Source organism: Aythya ferina, assembly GCF_964211825.1.
Source record: "Aythya ferina genome assembly, chromosome: 14".
Lineage (NCBI taxonomy): Eukaryota > Metazoa > Chordata > Aves > Anseriformes > Anatidae > Aythya > Aythya ferina.
Genome location: NC_140312.1, coordinates 17878084 through 17895926, shown reverse-complemented (window position 1 = coordinate 17895926; position 17843 = coordinate 17878084). Strand labels below are relative to the sequence as shown.

Below are 17843 nucleotides of genomic sequence, written 5' to 3'. Positions count from 1 at the left end.
TTTCAGATCTTTAATATTAATGCTAGTGAATAAATAGACTCTGCTTACAGCCACCAGAAACTGCAAAATAAACAGTGCAATTTTGCACTGCATGAAGGCATTCATAGTATGTTTTACCAAAACAGTTAACACTAATAAACAGAATTCTGTCTCTTAACAAAAAAAGATACTTAAGCATCTAAATTTTACTGTCTGCATCATTTTGTAAAGGGACAGTCATTACCACTTTTCTAAGATGAATTTAATGCATTACTGTTCATTTTATTTACTTCCCTACTCCTCCTTTTTAAATGTTTTTCTGTATTTCCACATGAACAAGATATGTTCCCAGACTTTCTCTGCTCCTATTAGTTAAAAAAAAAAAAAAGCAACACTTGAATCATCATATAAAAATGATATGAAAATCTCAGAAGGTCTTGAGATTTTGTTAAAGGTCACAGACACATCTTATTCTTAAGTGTCCATTCATCTCTGTACTGTCCATGGGGTTTTGGTCTCTCCCTTTATGGATCTGATCAATAGGAACAAGGCCCCCTTCTCCATGTGAACAGTGATACTCTGCGGGTGATACTGCCTGTGCAAACAAATCGATCTTGCTCACTTTCTATCTGCCACAAGATATGTTTTATCCTCTTGCAGTTTTCTCCAGCTGGTTAATTAAACTCCTCTCAGCTTTCCTCACCAGGAAACCTCTCTGCAGCTCTCGTGCCTCTAGTAAAGTAGTGTTCTATAGACATGAGCGTTTGGTCATTCTTTCCTAGTATATTCAGCTCAGAAATAAAAAAATACCAAGGAGATCACAGTGTTACTCTGGTTAGGGAAAGAAAAATAATAAACACAATTGAGCTGGTATATGTACTCATGTATATAGCATACATTTATGTGACACACTGCAGAGAAACAAAACGCTCAATTCTGGCCTCAAACCACTACCAAAATAAACAAATGTAAACAATAAGTTAACAGGGTGGGGAAAAAAATTAAGGATGAAAAAAAATAACTTAGAGATCGGATTAGAGTTGATAGTTGCAAAAGAAGACTCGGGGATTTAAGTGTGTTTCCTCAAATTTAAATGACCTCTCCTTAGATACACACTTAGTAGGAATAGCACAGCTGTAAGCTGCATGGAGCAGTGCTCCCTTTTCTCCAGCACAATGGGCTTGGACTCAGAGGAGAGGATACAGTGCCAAGCTGCAGCTGTGAAAAGACACACAGGCATCCCCTGACACTCTTTGCTGCATCAGGTTCCCTTTGGTATATGTAGCTGGCATACAGAACCACAGACCTGGAGGGAAGCTCTAGTGCTGCATTGGCACATAAGAATTGCCGGTGCCACAGCAGGACAGAACAAATTGGATGAGCTTTCAGCATGCATACGCCTTTTTATTTCTTTTGATGTTATGTATTTAAGCTCAAAAAATATTCCCAAGTATTCCTTTAGGGACAGTGCAAGTATATTCATACAGCCTTTTTGTGTCCTAGCCTATTGCCTTAACAAATAGCTAGCAATGCATTAAACTGAAAATGATACATTGCTCTAGACAACGTCTTCTGGACAAGCTATCAGAGAAAAACTGAAGTCAACAAGAATCATCCAGATGTTAGCAGGAATCATAATTTACATGAATTTTGATTTGGGCATCAGTACACCCGGTATAGTGATACCTAATCCACTGAATAAATACCCGAAGATATGATGTGTTCCAGTGAATTGCTATTGAAATGTGGCATAAGCCAGATTTAAGGAATTCAAAACAAAAAGTCTGATTTTCCAAGAATCAGTAAAATAAAAAGTAATCTGAACATCATTTAGTGTTTAGCATACTGTAACAAGTTTGAGTCATTTATTAATTGTATCTGATAGGTTTCATTCTAAATAGCTGAACAATAAAATCATTTTTTCAAAATACAAACTTTGAGAATGAAGCAGTCGACAGCACTCGAAAGAATTCTTGCCAGAAGTGAAGATGTTAGATACATCATGTGTTAGATAATTATGACAAAGATGAAAAAGGTGGAAAATTTCTTGGCATTACAATAATTTGGGCATCAAGTCTATTTATGGGAATGCTTGAGGTAATGTAAATACTCTTGTATAACCAGTACTGAGGAAAAAGAGAAATAGTCTAATACATGAGATACCACTTTGGTTTTGTCATAAACTGCTGATGTACAAATTTCAGGAGACTGATTGCATGAGATTTTATTCTAGTTGATAATAAGTAGTAACTTTTGGCTTAAACTCCAACATAATTTTTGATCACTGTCATACTCCTTCATCAGTCTCAGTGAAGAAGAGTTTAACAAGCTAGACCATTTCACATTCATAAACTAAAACCACAAAATTCGCAAATACAGGTTAGGTTATTCATAAAACCGACCATTACAGATTCAAATAGTTAGCCTACTTCGAAAATTCTAGTTCAAACAAGAAGAGAACAGTAGGTTGCTTAAACTCAAATTATTCATCAAAAGAAAAAAACAATACAGAAGAACACAGCTTGAAATATCTTCACTTCCTAGGGGGCAAAATCTGTCAATTCACCCGGTTCAAAATGATACAATAGAGTCACTGAATCTCATCTTAAAGAAAAAAAAAGAAAAAGTAGGTCTGATGAATCACTCCCTGTAAGTGCCTATTTCTCTACAGCAAGTTCAAAAGAAACCCAGCTAAGATACAGATATCTGTATTGCAGAAGTCTCAAGTTAGATGAGATGGAATCTCAGCCTATAGATATGAAACAATATTCTCCTCGCATTCAATCTCCCCTCACTATTTAGGGCTGAATTTCAGCCTATTACTTCACTGCTCTGAGAGCAGGAGCACTTTCTTCCTACCATACCCTGCCTGACCTGTGCTGAGGCGTGCCTGCTGCAGACTCTGGCTATTTAACCTCTGTGCTTCTGGATGCAATTGAGACTTCAGATGTAAATTGCCTAAATGCATGTCAGACGAAGTGAGTAGATCTCCAACACTAGTAAAGGGAGTAGTAACTCAATCTATATCAGACCTAAGTATTAGTAGAGTCCAGTTTGCTCAGGTCTTGCATGACAATCTTACTAATATTTAAACTGAATTATTTGTTTTTATTTCAATGTATGGCCATTTCATGATCCTGATTTGGTATCTGCATCTACAGACAACTCTCTATTAAAGCTGAAAAGGAAATATTTTTGTCCTGTGATTTTTTTTGAGATCTTAATATACCTATTGTATCAGAATAGGAGAAAGGGAATTGTTCCATAATTGATAAACCTCTGATTCTCAATTAAAGTGTAAAAGCTCTTCTGTGTTGACCAGAAGTTAAATGCTGGATTCATTAAAGTTCTAAGAATTTTTTTCAATGAAAATGCTGTTGATACATCCTCACAAGAGTTTTGGTTTTGACAGTGTCATTTTTTTGCCAACAATACAATAAAACAAAATAGAATATTGAAGAAAAAAAAAATCACAGCATGGCTGAAGCCTTTTTCCTCTATCTGTATTCACAGCTTCATGTAAATATGCAGCAATTTCATCATGTGAATCAAGACTACAATGAGAAAATGAAGAGGGCTGAACCTATGTTGTCCCATACCTCACAATGACTATTTTTTGCTATCATTAAACAGCACTAATTCTAACTAGAATTTTGAGACAGAGACATAAAATATAAAGGTATAATGCTATAGGTTTAGAGCAATTATGTAATATGGTATTCCTTTCATTTTTAACAAACTAAAGACATTGTAACTGAGTAATTTTTAGTTCCAAATGTGTATTTCCAATACTGTTATGGAAACAAACTAATAACAATGTACAGATTTATTAGAAAGTAACCTTATGCTAAAGGTGTTTCATACAACCATCTCCTCTAGTAGCCTACCAATCATTGACTCTCATAATTCTTCCATAATGGACTGATAAAAATGCTAACTATTTCAATGAACATATGATACCTTTCATAAGCTGTACTGGTGTAGGTTCAACTTCCATTTCAGCCTCAAGCAAAAAAGAGGTTTTCCCCACCAGTTTAAGTCATAAACACAAACACAAGCATTGCATTACAGTTGGGTCCTTCCCCCGCTCTCTCAACATACCTACAATATTAATTCTGAATTACTGCTCCTTAAACTAAGAGCAAATGCTCCATGGCTTTTGGCTGTACCATTTCACAGTCTCTGTAAATCATCAGAGTGAGGCTATACCATCTTTCTCCCATGGAGTGTTATGTCTTTCTACCATTTTGCTTTTATAGTTTTGCATCAGGTAAACATAAAATAAATAAAATAAAATAAAATCATAAAAATTAAATTAAATTAAATTAAATTAAATTAAATATCAATTCACTTCTTACCTTCTCTTGCCAGGCCACTTTAAATGTTTTTCCAAAGTTCATTTCAATCCTTAATGCCATCTTATGCAGAAAGCTCACTGAACGTAGTTCTCTTCTTTTCTTTTTTTTTTCAGAAAAATCTACAAAATAAAGTAGAATAAAATTAATTTTATTTTATTTATTATATAGGTATCAAAATATCTGGGTAAAGTTATTAGTGCTTTCTGGTTTATAAATGCATAACACAACCAGCATTTTCTACATTATTTAGTATCTTTGCTTAGTGTCAACTCATTTAGCTGAAAGGCGTGGAAAGTTTCAGGAATATGTAACTGAGACTTTTATAAGCAAATACAAGAAGAAACTTATGGTAGAAATCACACTAATAATCTAACCAGCTTATTCCACACACAACTGCCTTGAATGGTTCGTAAAGACCAATTGTCTTGCAGTGATGGCATCTTAAATAATAGTTTAAATTAAATTATACTAGAAAGCTCAAGATATTATAAAGAGAAAAACAGGGGATTTCTCACCAGTCTACTCATTAGCAATTTGTCATTACAGAGTTTGCAATAAGGAGCCAATATCAAGTCAATTCCTCATGTATGCACTTTTTCATAGTGACAGGACCAACAGCCACACTATTAGGTTTTTAAACAGCCAATGTCAGACTGACAGTGCCATCTTAACCCTTGCAACTCCTACAGTGTTCAAAAGACCATCGTGAAACTTTAGTAAATTCATTTTAATTTTCAATGAGGAAAATGCATGCAAGTCTAAGAATGAACTAAACTAATCAACATCAAAGAAAAAAAAAATCAGTTTCTGGTGAGTTTCTTGATATCCTTTTGTCAAGAACACAGTGAAGCTTTTTGCCAAATTCCCGTCTCTCTACAAATAGAAATGCATTGCCACTACATTCACTCAACAGCTCTACTTAAACATCTTGGTTCTTTTTGAAGTTGACTGGTGTTCTGTACACTTGAATGACCTTCTTTATGATTACTTCCACAATTAGTATGTATCTCAAATCTCAAAGAATATTCAGAGAATCAAAGTTTCTCAAACATGGTGAATGCTTGACATTAGCTTCCTCCAAAGTAAAATAAAAATAATAACATACTTATGAGATGATATTTTGCTTAGAGCAAAATTTGCAACTTACATATTTCTGTACTGTCTTATCAGTTGGAAAAAATGCATTACATATCTGTCTACTTTAAATTAAAAATGTTTACAGACTTATAATTTCAGATTGAAATAGAAAATGCTAGTAAGAATAAAATATTCTGTTTTGTAACCACAGCTAATGAAGCCTGTGCAGCCAAAGGAAGATTTATCGGTAATGTTCATAAGCACTGATATTTGCACAATGAAATGATTATCATCATGGTCTTTATTGATTACTGTACATCACAATGTGACTTCAAGTGTGAAACAAAATACCTTGAAAAATATTTCACCTCAAACTCTTTATGTCAATTGCTAAAAAAAAAATTTTTTTCTTGACCTTTTACCACAAGCAAATCTTTCACATATTACATACCAATGTTGTATATTACAGAATATGGGTGATGTATCTAAAAGGATGAAAGCCTAGATGAGAGATGATTTAAGATGCCTTCTTTCAATAAGCAAGGATTAGCTGTAACACTTTTGGTTAAATAAAAGTGACCTAAAGGAAGGTAATGACTGGCAATAGCATACACAAGTCAAGTTAAAGTTCATGTGAAGAGGAACATGTGTAAGATTAATACCTTGTATGTAAAACTGGTAATTTTTTTCTTCTGCCTTGGTGTGAGAGAAAATACGTTTTGCATCATGCAAAGGGCATACAACTCTTGATGCTGGGTGCCCAGTTTGTTTCTCACTGTATCAGTGAGTTATATCTGTTTCAAAACAAACTTCAACTCCAGTGGTATCACCTGATTTTATATAACTAGAGTAAAGTTTAATTTGTCCTACAGCTGTATAGGTCCTTCATAGCTACTCAATTGTTCAGGGTGTACCTGTCAAATACATTATTTTACATCAGCAGAAATACGGCTTCATACCCCGAAAACTAATAAAAAAGTAAAGTTACTTGACAAATATGTTGGAAATTAGTTAAACATTGCTAAGAATAAATACCGGGAAACTCCTCAATTCCTATACAACCTTCACAAAATAGGCATATAGTTTCATGACAAGTTCTAGTTTCAGCCAGTCTGGATAGTCCCTCTCCCCTTAGCTTCCAAGTCTGTTTATCTTATTTTACCCATTTGACAAAACTTGGATCTCTTCACCTGCAGAAATCCAATGTTTTGTTTTGTTTACTGCAGGGACTAAATTACTATCTGCAATTAATTTTGCAAAAAGTAGTTCTTGGAAAACTACTGAGAAATCATTGGTGCCATGTCCTCCTGTGCCACTGACTTAGTGATATCTATGCCATTTCCTTTCTTTATTTTTTTGTTTGTTTGTTTTAGATTTTTTATTATACAAAATTTATTCTCAAGAAGCTACTGATCTACTTTCTACACATAGCTGGAACCATGCATCATTTTGGATGCCTGACATCCAGAGGGATATACTGTGCAAGCATATCCCCTAGTCAGCTACTCAGACTGCTCAAACAGAATGTGCTAACATGCCTTGTGATCTCTTACCAGTGATTCTGGTTACTGATTTTGTATCACTTGAAATGTAGCAGGTAAACTATCATTTCATTTCTTCATAAAATATGAAAAGAAAAAGAAAAAGAAAAAGAAAAAGAAAAAGAAAAAGAAAAAGAAGAAGAAGAAGAAGAAGAAGAAGAAGAAGAAGAAGAAGAAGAAGAAGAAGAAGAAGAAAAAGAAAAAGAAAAAGAAAAAGAAAAAGAAAAAGAAAAAGAAAAAGAAAAAGAAAAAGAAAAAGAAAAAGAAAAAGAAAAAGAAAAAGAAAAAGAAAAAGAAAAAGAAAAAGAAAAAGGGAAAAAGAAAAAGGGAATCAGAATGAAGCAACGAAGCCTTCCAGTGCTTTTCTTCAGTAATATCAACACATGCCTCTGGAATGTATACTTCCACCTAACATAAGTGCAAATTCAAAACTGAATGAAAGGGTATTCCTAGAAAAAGAAAAAAACATATTGAAAAAGTCTGAATTCCTACAGTCTGTGATATTTTGCTCTTTCTTGGACAGTAAACTCACACCTAGCAATTTTAATGAGGATGCCAATAAAACACTTGCCAGGACTTTCATTTTTCTGTGGAGTCAAAATTTAATTGTGTTTGAAAACTGCACTCCTGGAAATACTTTCTGCCCAGACCCCATTGAAAAGCATTTCAATGATGAGCTGTCGTCATTGGAAGAACCACCTAGCACAAAGCACACACAAAGACAAAATTAAATGCACACATTGGCCTTTTTGGTAAGCACACAGCAGTACCTGATCTAATCTGATCTCAACAATATCTAGTGGCATTACAAAATGGTGGACAGGACTCTCTTTTCTTGAGGTGAGTAGAAATTTGACATATGTAGCCCCAAAAGTACATATGCTGAAATACAAATACCTACCAGCTATCTGAGAAAAAAAATCTTGACAGCTACAATGTTCATCACTTATATAAAATCTTTCCATTTCCTATACCAATGTAGAGAATGTCAGATTTAGCGACAATAATGATTAACTTAGCTGACTTGAGGGAAAAATAAAGACCATGTAATGCTACTGTAGTTCAGAAATGAGCAATAAACAGCATATGTCATATGACTGCATTTTACTTACAAATTATTTTACCTTGTGAATGGAGTTGGCCCCAGTATTTTATAGATTCACTTAACAATGCAGGATTAAATAACAGTTTTTCCTGATTTTGGATAATAGCAAATTATCCAAAATTAACCACACACCTAGGTAGATTGTTCTCAGGGGTAAATTAGCTAGTGGCACAGCTCTGAATGTGCTCCTGGGTGTCGTTCCAAGCATATCTGTCATTATGTTATGACTGCTGGAACTTTTTATGCTTGCATTTTTCTCTAGATTGAAAAGCCATCAACTATTAGAATATTCTCTCATCAGCTATTAGAATATTGTCACCTTATATGTGTCATTAACTAATATTATTTTTGCTTGAATATACAAAAAAATTATCTTAGTTAAATCTTTCACTATAAGCTATTCTTACTTCCCTTCTGTACTTCCATTTTGTACAGGCAATCTTGCTTATCATCCCTGCTACCAGCCAGTTCCAAAACCAGCTCAGAGATGAGTGGGCAGGCTGTCCGTGCCCTGCAGCTGTCCTGCTGGGGAGCTGCCTCCTAAAACCGACCCAGAGATAAGCAGCTACTTCACCTTCACTCCATCTTAACTGCAGCATTGCCTATCCTACATCCTCCTAAATGATAAATCAGCAGTTCAATTAATACTTAATAGTTAAATACAAAGTCAGTGATTCAGTTAGTATCTATCTTGCCACAGAAATGCTAAATATATTTATACTGGGTTACTAATTGATTATGAACCCCAGCTCAATGTTCCCCCTTCCCGTATCATGGATCCCTTCTGCCTTCTATTGTCTTCTTGCAATGTAAAATTGATTTTAGTTTGAAATTTCCCATATCATTTCCAGAAGCAGCCAAAAATGCTTCCATCCATATATCATCCCTGGTTATATATTCATCTGCCTCCTTCCAGCAGGTGAATCTGAGTTCAAGTTCACCTGCCTCTTATCACTGAACAACTATTGGGAAATGTCTAAGTATCATTCTGCACAGTCTTCTACCTTGCTGACTTTCCTACTGCCAAACTGCAAAATTCCTGTGCTTTTCATTAGATACTTCATAAAATATTCTATATGCAGATAATGTAAATCAAGTGCTTTGGTGTTTGGCAGAGTGAATACTCAAGTAAACTTTCTTCAGTACTATAATTACCATCATTCCAGTTTTACTGACAGTATTAATCTGTGCTCACTGAAGTAATTTAACCAATGACAAGTGCTTTGTTTTTGCAGATACTTGACCTTTGAAAGTTTCACAGTTTGAAGGTGTAATGCCTTTGGAATTTGTGTCAAAAAGCCAGGAGGATACATTCTCTGAAGTCCTCACATTGTATCACCCAATCACATGTGACTGTCACACTTCCAGCTGACTCTGACCCACAATATTCCATGGTCATCTACAAAAATTGCTGGCTGCAGAACTGTCCACATTTTTGAATGTTAACAAAAATCACTTTAGATGCTATAACGTTCTTTGCAGTAAATGCCAAGTCAGCCTTTACTCTTTCTCTTAGCAATGGTCCTAACTGCCTTGAGTATGATATTTCCTACTGACTTGCAAGGTTTAGTATAACTGGAGATAATAACCATTGTTTCAAGTGATATAATCCTTTCTCACAATGCAAAGCCCTTTTGTTTCTATTAATAAACTTCAATACGACAGAGAGTAAGTTTCATTAAATTTGAAAATCACAGTCAGAGGATAATTTAGATTTGGAAGGGCCATTAGAGGTCACCTGGTTCTAGCACCTGCTCAGCTTTTTTTATAACAGAGGAGGGAATTCAGCTCAGTTATACTCAAGTTCTCACGTATTGTTTGCTATACGTGGGCTTTGACAGTTTGAAAAAATTTTGAGGCTCTTAAATAAAAATCAAACTGAAGATATTTACACTGCATGTTCCTACTATATTTAATATGCATTTTTAATCCACAGGAAATACAAACATATCATGACTGCAGAAGAGGTTTGATAACATACCATTCTACATTGTAATTAATATAACCTAACAGGCCAGAACCTGGTATTAAAAATAATAATAAATTGAAGCTAACTAAATTTGCCATGAAAAGACAAAACACAGCACTATTTTGTAGTCATGTTTCTTTCAGGATGCCACTGCTTATATATCATATATCATATAATTTCTGCATTGCCACTATGCAAGAGCATGTGGAGCATTAAAAGCAATATTATTGTTCAGGTATTATTTGCAGTTAACTTTTCTTTATAAAACCTGTAGCTCAACCCAGGTACCTGTATTGAAAATATTTTCAATTATGCTATGGAAAAAAAAAAATAATAATAATAAAACCAGTAATATGGAGGCCCTGCGGCACTTCGTGAAAGGAGTGTATAGTCATCAAAATCTCTTTAAAATGAACCCAACTCCCTACTACATGCTCCTGCTGCAATTCTGAGTTTAGTAGAGTAAATCCTTTTCTATATCAGAGAAATATAAGGAACAACAAACCTACCAAATATTTGCCCAAGAACTGTCTATATTTACCCACTGGGAAATTTGTGGGAGATTATTTATTACCAGCTGTACAATCCAACAGCCAGGCCCACGCTATTTCTTCCATGTGTTTATGATTAGCGATTTTAACATCCACTTGTCACCAAAGTTAACATCCATTTCTTTAAAAGTAACTTTGAGATTAACTTCTTGTAAACCAGGCATACCGAGTAACTGAATATCTGTCTCATGCACTAGATTTTAATGATATTTTTCAGGTGCATCAGAAGAGTTTGTCAGGATTTCTCTGAACTGACAAGATGATAGCTTAGATAGTTTCCAAAACCCCAAAATACATTCTTTGCAATGTTGTGCTTTTACATGTGAGGTAGTATATGTTGATATAAAATTCATCAGCTGCATAGCTCCAAGGTTTTCCTTTGTGGTGGTTTTACCGTGCTAGGCAGCTAAACACCACAACTGCTCTCTCACTCCCGCTCCTTAGATGAGGAGGGGAAGAAGTAATGAACAACTCATGGGTTGAGATAAGGATAATTTAATTAAAGGGTAATAGTGATAATAATGATAATAATGATAATAATAAAGGAAAGATTATTATTAACTAAACCATTTAACTAAAGGGGAAAAAAAAAAAAAAAAGGAAAAGGGAGTGGGAAAGGGAAAAAAGGGAGAAAAAAAAATAAAAAAAAATAAAGTCTATGTGGAAGTGCAGAGGAAAGAATTTACTCTCTACTTCCCACAAATGAGCGATGCTTGACCACATCCTTGAAGCAGGGCCTCAACACATGTTCAGGAGGAGGACTGATGTTTTCACAATGAGAGCACACCCCTCCCCTCTTCTTCCTTTTTCCACCTTTTATTGCTGAGTGTGACATCATATGGTATGGAATATCCCTTTGGTTGGTTTAGGTCAGCTGCTCTGGTGATGGTTCTCTTCTCATTTTTTTTTGCCCACCCCCTAGGAGGGTTAGAGAGAGGCCCAATGCTGTGCCAGCACTGCTCAGCAGCAGACACAACACTGGTGTGATAACACTGCTGTTCTAGCTACACGTGCAGAGCACAGCACTGTATGGGCTGCTGCAGGGAAAGTTAACATCCCAGCCAGACCCAGTACATCCTTGCAACCTCTCTGCAGGAAAAAAAAATCCACACAGCTATGAAATACTCAGGAGAAATCCAGATGGATTATATTCCAAAACAACTGCTGCTGTTTATGGCACAGAACTATAACAAGAAGATAAATGTTAAGTTTTTTAGATCTATTCTGCTCAACAGCATTGTTCTAAATTAAATATGTAGTTTAATGAGGACCAAGTAAGCGTCTCAAAAGAGCAAAACATAACTGTATACTTAGAAGATATAAGGATTTGTATAAGGATTCTCAAAACAACATCCATTTCTAGGATAATTATTTTCATTATGGTTATACTATTTCAGAGACTACATAACAGAGTGAAAAGCACTTCTAAAGTCTTTTAGCTTTCTCCAGCTTTACTGAAGAAGCAAACCATACCTATCCCACTCCCTGTTTGTCCATCATCATTTGTCAGTCCTTCACTCTCCCTGCAATAGTTCTTCAATTAGCTAGGCCATTTCAATCAAATTTGATGTGGTTAAGGTTTCACCAATTTAACTTTCAACTTCGTGAACACAAATGACTGAATAGAGAACTGCAACTAACTAGTGCCCTGACAAAAGAGAGCAGGGAGAATTCAGACTTAAGCTGTTCTCATTTCACTCATCAGCTAGAGGGGAGCAATGAGATGATCAGTCAACCATGAGTAGCTCCAAAGCAGCCATGCCATGTGTTGCTCTTAGCCAAACAAACACACAAAGAAAAGCAGTTATAGGCCTAATGGGAGACCAGAGAGCTTTTTGAGGGAGTTTGCAGGACATAAAATTGTGGGTAACCAGTCATTCATTCATTAAGACTCATGGAAGGATTTTTATTTTTTATTTTTTTTAGTTCTGTAAATAAATAAATATATCTAAATGTTCGATCTGTTTTTGAATTAAAACCAAATCATGCCAACATACTTCATTCACCTATCTACTTTCTTCCCTTTTTTTTTCTTCCTGAAGGAAATCCATGAGCTCAGTTGCCATTTTCAGGGAGTTTAAATGCAGTGGTTTTTAACTGTCTTGATCTCTAGTTGTTTGTTTTATCTTAACCTTTTAGAACAAAGGCGTCACTATTTGCCTGTGACCCTTTTCCATTCTTTCTTTCAACTCTGCACCATACACCATTGCTCTAACGCAGTATCTTTCTCTGTGGTACTGCTATAACATCTAAAATTTGTTCTAGTGGCCTTGGTTTCCAGCAGAGGCTATTTCTCACATAGCATTTGTAGAACACATGCTTTAAACTGTTTTGTGTGTATCGTGAAACCAGCAGTCTAGCTACCATGACTGGAAACCACTAGAAGAAGGTAACGCAGATGATTCTGCAAGGCACTCATCCCCAGAAAGACCTTGAATTTGATCCTGTCTGCACAGCATAGTGTTGGCACTTGCTGAGAAGGTTGTCAGTGTGGTAGCTAAATCATAGCAAGTAAGGTGGAAGGCAAGCCAGTAGGATTTAGATCACCATTCATCTTTAATACAGATTATTCCTGGATTCTGTGATCATCTGATATCTCTTAACTCAAAAGAGATGTCTCCCTCTTGGGAAAAATAAAATAAAATAAAATAAAATAAAATAAAATAAAATAAAATAAAATAAAATAAAATAAAATAAAATAAAATAAAATAAAATAAAATAAAAGGGTTGTGTTTCAAACTATGCTATAAACATACAGACTGTTCCTAAAATCTGACAAAATATTTTTACAGGATCAACATTTACTCCAGAAAATTTTAAATGCATACAATAATTTATACCTATTTATAATTTCCATTTTGCCTCTATCAAGCAAAATTAGACTAGAATACATATCTTGCATCTCTTATATACTGAGCTATGCCATCATAAATGGAAAGATATGTATCCATTTGAATGTCATATCTTATTGCAAAAATTACACATGTAAACTAAAATACCTGAAATATGTCCTGATGTTTTCCCATGCCATAAACTGTAAACATTGAACTTAATTACATAACTAAGATATCATATATACTTCCTATTATAAACCTTTTGCCTCAGGAATCCATAAGTGTCACTAAACCTCTGAATAACCAGTCTTCATCCTTTATAATGTCTTGCATCACACCTGTTCATTGCATTTGCTTTTTAAGAAACTCATAATCACCAATTTCCAGAGTGGATTTATTACAGGAAAATATAGGAAAAAATCAGCGTTACATGACACTGCTCTTGTTTTTTAATTCACATTTCAGATGAAAAAGTGCCTTTGTGATTGCCTCAGTCTGTTTGCTTTTCACCTATCCTCTCCTCCCTCCTTAGTAATTTTGGAATTCCTTGGCAGACTTCATTTATTTGAAAGAGCCTAAAAGTATCAAAGATAATTAAAAGATTACATTATTAATAATAATTATTATATAAGATTAGATATTATAAATATAATTATTTTTACAAGTATTCTTGTAAAAGCAACACTTCTCCTTCCACTGAAAACATCCTACTCACTCACAAAGTTGATTATTTCAAAAACATTGCACTTCTGTGTTTTTCAATAAAACATGAACATATTTTGCAATGAAAGGAAATCTACGGAAAAAAAAAAAAAAAAAAGTGTACTAAATTCAGTAGAGTATGCTTCATTTTGTAACACACATTGCAGGAGTAGCTGTGTGTCTGTACATCCACTCTCATCACACTGTGACTCTGTTGGACCTGAGGATTAGACACCCACAAATGTGACACTGGTTTTAAAACAGCTCAAGAGGAGATATGGCAAATTATAAAGCAGTAAAAACCCTGCCATCCATACTAAATAGCAGAAAGAGTACTGCAGAACAGATTTAGTGGGTAGAGGATAATGAGTATAACTTAGAATAGATAGTATACTGGTGACACATCCATACGACTTTATATAATAAGAAGGCAAAATCCTACCTCACGAACCTTCTTGAAAGTACTTCAGAAAAAATAAAAAATAAATAAACAGGAATGAATAAATAAGGGAGATGCGAGTTTCTGCACCATAAGCTCTCCAGGCTATTCAGTAGCCCTGAGATAAGAAAGGTGTATGTATATATGTATGCATATATTTGGACAAAGATGGGAAACAAAGTAGGAGTAAATAGTTTTTGCAGCAGAGAGAAGTCACCAGATTTCCACAGTCTGTGCCGGTGCCAGACAGCCCACTGCACTCAGTTGCCAGATGCCCACACAGCTGCCCTCCCACTTCACCTCCTCAACAGGGCAGGGGGAGAAAATGAGATGAAAGAGCTCATAGGTCAAGATAAAGACAGGAGATCACTCACCAGTGACCACTGCAGGCAAAACAGACACAACTTGAGGAAAAATAATTGAATGTATTGCCTACTGAAAGAGGTTTAGATGGTGAGAAACAAAGATGAAAACTAAAATACCAGCTGACCCTCCCTTTTTCCCAGCTTCGCTCTTCCATTCCCAACTCCTTGACCTCCCCACATGTAGCAGCACCAGTGCCCAGTACAGCCAGTCCATAACATGTTCCTTGCTTCTCACACCTCTCCCTGTTCCTGCAGGGGCTCTCCAAAGGCCGCAATTCCCCCAGGGCATTCTCCACACACTGCAGAGACACCTGTAGCCCCCTGCTGCCAAAACCTGGACACCAACAGCCAATGCATCAGACTGCATAAAAAAAAGTGTGTAAATACTTCGAGGATACCAAATTATTCAGGGAGCAAAAATGAGGAACAGTGCAGAATTGCATAAATATCTTATGGGACTGAGTGCCTCAGCAACTAACTGGGAGATAAAATCCAGCACAGATAAATGTAAAATGATGCATACAGGGGAAAAAATCCTAATTTCACATCCGTGATGATCCAGACTGGCTATTCTCTTTTATGAACCAGAGTTTTGAGCTTCTGAGCATGCAAGCATCAGCTGAGATTACCTGACTTCCCAGAAACAGTCAAAAAAGCTAGCCAGTTGTTCAGTAATTACTGAAAAAGGATCACAAAAGAAACAAAAAAAAAAAAAAAAAACTAACTGTGGCACTATATAAGTCCACAGGGCAATGGCATTTTAAACACTGCATACAGACCGGTCCCGCACAATTGCCAAAGGGCGAAGGGCAAGAAAGACAGTCAGCTCTAAACAGATACAACCCTGGCAAGATGTATGGAACAGTTATAAACCCCAACCACCATGGATAAGAATCATTCTAATATGGCACTAGGTGCCGTGAAATGAGGTCAGCAGAAGGTAGGTTGCAGGCAACAGAAGGCAGTGGTCCTTTGCACGTAATTAGTGTGTAAAATGTCCTGCCATGGTATGCTAAAAGTTTACATAGGCTCAAGAGGAGCCAGAGCAAATTACATGAAAAAGTAATCAAACTTCAAACCATACAAACACCCCAGCTCCCTCTGAGCTACATAATATCTGTGGATTGAAGAATATTCTAAGGATACACCATGCCTGTTGTTGCCACCTGCATTTGATTTTGTCCACTATTAGAGAACACATACTGGACCACATAAACCTAGGATTTATCTAGGACTCTGAATTTCCGATTTTGTGTTTGTGCATTTTATATAAGGCTTTATAATAGCCAGCTTCGGATTCCACTTCTTCCTCAGACTTGGGTGATCTGGGTGATCTGGGACAAACCATTCCATCCAATGGTAGTAACATTACCTTGCTAGTTAGTTTCCTAAAAAAAAAAAAAAAAAAGACAGACACTTCTCCAGTTCATGTCTGTGTATGAACTTTGATAAGTTATTCCTAGCAGCTATGCAAAGAAGTGCAGAAAATACAGAAGCAACCAACCAACCAAACAGCTCACCTAGCCATGATAACCATCTGTACTGTACATAAAACAATATGGTTTGCAAAAGGACAACTTGACCCAATAGCATGTTTGGAAAATTAAGTCTCTTTACTGTAGAAATATTGCAGCACCCTGAAGCAACTGAAACCTATTCTGCAAGTGTTAATGTGCAGCAGTGTTAAAGTTCATATGGTATGTACATCATAAAAAAAAAGGAAGCTTTCAGAAAAGGTTTCTATGTATTTTTCTTTGCAACATTTTTGTTTGAAGGCTGTGGTATTTCAAAGCATTTGAATGCTGCATAATGGGAAAAAAGATTTTGTGCAATAAGAACACACAAAATCTCCTGTTGTATGTAAGACATGCTACCCTCAAAGATACAGAGCCTACATCAATCATCCTTTTTTGTTTGCTATGTTCGTCCAATCTTTCACACATAATCATGTCTGAATTTTCTTATTGCACAAGAATTGCCATTTTTTCCTGTTGCCGTGCTTCCTGCAGAACTGAAGTAAGTTAACGTGGAAAGAACAGAAAGCAACGTCTGAGCTCTCATTGAGTGTGCTAGGTATAACTTCTATTTATTTCACTTTTTGTCAAAGGACACATTTGCTCTTTATAAAGCTTTATGAGTAATGAGAACAATATCAATAACTTTTCTAACCAGATGGTGATGACAGTAAAACAATTTAAAAACACATCATTCTCTTTCTTTAGGAGATGTTTTACAAAACAGCATTTTGGAAGAAGCTTAACAATAGGTAATGCTTAGATAAAATGTAATAAAAATAGATGTGCTTTCAGCCAAATTCATATAGAAAACAATAAAGGTTTTTTTTTGATGCCTTATGAGATTACCCATAGTCTTACTAAAGAGAATACCATTTGGGAAAGAGTTGTAGTTTTATATATACACACAAAGAATGTCTACAGAAATGTATTGGAAATGAGAAGTAATGAAAAGGCAAATTTTCCATAAAAATAAATAACACAGAGAAATATGGCCTACTTTCCTGGAAGAAGTCATTGCTTTAACAACAGTTCTGTATATTGCTCTACAGATATCTTTCATTCAATAAAAGAGTTCTTTAAAACCTCCATCATAATACTTATGTAATGACATAGACTATGACAGTGCATTTTGATTAGCTCCCTTAGACCTCTCCTATACACATGACATTTCCAATGACTTCATCAAAATTTAGACTGGAACCAGGTGAGATGGTTATGCCTATACTGATCTGAATTCACACTGAGAAAAAAAATAAAAAATAAAAATTGCCTTAGAAGCTATGTTGCTCCTGTTAGCCTTCCGTTTCAGCTTCTAATATATGCATAAAAAGTTTAAAAAAAAAAAAAAAAAAAAAAAAAGTAAAAATCTTGGGAAAAAAAAAAGCATATATTACCATCTTCAACAA

At 35.3% G+C, this 17843-nt stretch overlaps 1 long non-coding RNA gene across 2 annotated transcripts in view; it reads right to left on the bottom strand.

Annotated features, from left to right (window-relative positions):
• The window catches only part of LOC311444322, a 201007-nt gene that overhangs the window by 59649 nt on the left and 123515 nt on the right, over nt 1-17843 (bottom strand). For both annotated transcript variants that reach the window (XR_014697814.1, XR_014697815.1), the window contains one exon: nt 4338-4456. This is a non-coding gene — a long non-coding RNA (uncharacterized lncRNA). The remainder of the gene's footprint in view (nt 1-4337; nt 4457-17843) is intronic.